Source organism: Corvus brachyrhynchos, unplaced genomic scaffold (assembly GCF_000691975.1).
Source record: "Corvus brachyrhynchos isolate BGI_N302 unplaced genomic scaffold, ASM69197v1 scaffold72, whole genome shotgun sequence".
Lineage (NCBI taxonomy): Eukaryota > Metazoa > Chordata > Aves > Passeriformes > Corvidae > Corvus > Corvus brachyrhynchos.
The window spans coordinates 1,875,162-1,878,133 of NW_008236763.1; positions in this window are offsets into that span (position 1 = coordinate 1,875,162).

Consider the following 2,972-nt stretch of genomic DNA (forward strand, 5'->3'; position numbering starts at 1 on the left):
CCCCCCCCCCCCCCCTCCCGCCCTCCCCTCTCCGCTCCCAGCCCCGGCCGTGCCTCGGGAAGCGCCACCAAAACACAGGCGGGGAATTCTCCGCATTTCCCGAGCCCTGGCGAGCGGGACCCGCTCCCTCTCTGGCTCCTGGGGGAGGTGGCACCAGCACGGCCCGTCCCTTGGGGGGGTTTAGTGGGGCTGGGACTGCGTGTGACATCCCCGGGGGTCTCGGTGTGACATCCCCGGGGGTCTCGGTGTGACATCCCTGGGGGAATCTGTGTGACATCCCCGGGGGACAGTGTGTGACATCCCCGGGGGAATCTGTGTGACATCCCCAGAGGACTTTGTGTGACATTCCTGGGGGTCTCAGTGTGACATCCCCAGGGGACTTCGTGTGACATCCCCAGAATACTCAGTGTGACATCCCCAGAGGACTCTGTGTGACATCCCCGGCGGACTCTGTGTCTGCCCAGGAGTTCCCACTCCAACTCCACATTCCCAGTGGGAAATGAGCTCCTCCCCCACTCCTCACCCCAATTTCTTCTCCCTTTCCCCTCACCAGGAGCAGCCGTGGTGGCCCTCGACCACCGCGTGGGGACAGAGCCGTCCCCTGGTGTCCCTTTGCAGCTCCTCAGCTGGGGCTGGGTCAGGGATGTGAAACGGGAATCAGGGGAGGGGGATGGAGGTTTTCAGCCTCCCGGGGCCCTGGAAAAGCTGGGAAGATCCCACAGGGATCCCACAGGTCTCAGTCTGGGGACAGCGTTGGCCTCGGGCAGGCAGCGGTGGCTTTGTCTCTCTCCTGGCTCCACGGCAGGATGGAAAAAGGCCGGAATGGGGATGCTGACAGCTCCTGGCCTGCTCCCGGCTGGAATTCACTGCTGCTGGGGAGGGAATGCTGCGGCCCGGCTCTCCGGGGCAGATAACGGGGTTATTTATGGCCCTGACCCCACCCCGGGCCCCGCTGGGTGCCACCGGCTGTTTGTGCCCTCGGTCAGCTCCCACTGCTGCCACCGGGGGACAATTCCATGTGTCCCACTCCCTGTCCCCATTCCCGACAGCAGGACTGGGATCAGGCCCCCCAGAATGACCAAAACCTCCTTTTCCTGCCTCAATCCCAGTGGGCTCCTTTGGGGTCGCTGCAGGAGTCATCAACAGCAGCCCCCCTCCTGCTCCAACCCCAGCCCTTTTCCCTCTTTTTCCCCAGAGGATCCGCTGATTAGGTGGGAGCTGGGGATGAAAGGGGCCTCCCATGAATTATCCCCGGGGTGCAGACAGCTCTGGGGTCCCTCCAGGGAAACTCAACAATGGGAACGGGAACGGGAGCAGGGAACAGCCTGAGTTTTTCTTCTCCCCGTTTTCCCCTTCACCGCTGGAAAAAAAAAATAAATAAAGGAGGAGGGAAAAACGCAGCAAAACGCAGCAAACACATTCCTTGTTTTTTATCACATCCCCCTCCCCCTCGAACTGGGTAAAAATAATCCGCAGAAATTCAGATTTCTCCTGCTCAGCCCCTTCCCCGCAGCATTCCCAAGGGATTGGGGGTTCCTGCAGCATCCCGGGGTTTTCCTAGCTTTTTCCCAGAGTGGGATCCCGCGCCCTGAGCGGCTCCGGGGTGGGAGATGTGACCGAGACGCTGCTATTTTTAGCAGCGACGTGTTAGGTCGCTTGTCAACAGGAGCCCTGACGCCTGGGAAAGGCTCCGGGATGGGAAGCGCGTTTTCCTGGGAAGGGGGGCCCTGGATGAACCCGATTCCTGCTCAGGGAACAGCTCCAAGGGGGTTGGGGTTGGGGAAGGGGTTCAGGGATGCTGGGATGGGATGCAGGATTCCCGTGGAGCAGGAGGTGGTGGCCCTGTGGCAGCCAGGAGTGGCATTGTCACCTCCCCGGGGGGGTGACAGCGGCGTGGCTCCCAAAAATAGGGAATGTTTTCCCGCCCTGCTGCTGCCAAGGGGCTCCTGGATCGTGCCCCGGGGCGTCCTGGAACAGGGAAAATTCTCTCCAGCACCGTTCCCAAGGGGATCGTCTCCCATCTGATCATGGAGAAATGATGAAAATGAGGAAAAAGCCGACGGGAATGGCTCTTCCGTGCCACAATCCCGGCTTTTCCAGGGAGCAGATCCAGCCTCCAGATGGGCACGAGGCTCCCCCTCACTGGGAATTCAGCGTCCCCCCATTTTTGTTTTCAGATTTTTTTTTAAAATTAACCTAAATCCGAGCTCTTCCAAGCGGGATTTGGGTTGGTTTTGGGGGGGATGCTCCGCTCGGGAGGGGTTTGGGGTGGCAGCAGCCGCCGTGTCGGGGAGCCGAGGATCCCAACGGGAGGAGGGGAGCTCTGATTGATCGGCGTCTTTTAAAATAACCACGCGGAGCCTGGATCTTCCCTTTCTGTAGGATGTGGAAAACCTGGAGAGGGGGAAGAGCGAAACAGCTCCGAGCGAGCCGAGTGCAAGGATCGCTAATTTATGATCAGAGAAACGCTGGAGTTGGAAGATTACAGGGGAAGGACCTGGAATTCGGCTGAGGAGAAATCTGTTTTCTCCAGGGCTCGGGAAAAGGCTTCCCCACCGGGGAACATTGTGGGAACGCAGAGCACGCTTAGCCCAAATTGCCGCTCGAGGAATTATTCCCGCCTGCCTCTCCCTCCCCTGGTGCTTCCAGCTGGATGGGGTGGTTTGGCTTTTCCAGCCCGAGCTGGAGAGCCGGCCCTGCCCGTAGGGATGCGATTCCCGCGAGGATTCGGGGTTGCCGCCGGCCCCAGGAGTTCCCCTTTTGCGGGTTGTTTCTCGGGTTCCTTTCTTGCTGGCTCCTCTCTGCACCCAGAGCGGGGTGGGGGGATTTGGATTCCCACATCCCAGAGAATGTCCCTCGCTCAGAGGGCAGCGGAGACCCCCTGGACATTCATTTTCCCCCTGGGATGAGTGACCCGCGGGTGGCGGTTGGGGACATCGCGGTGGGCGCCGCTGTGGGCGGTCCCGCGGGCT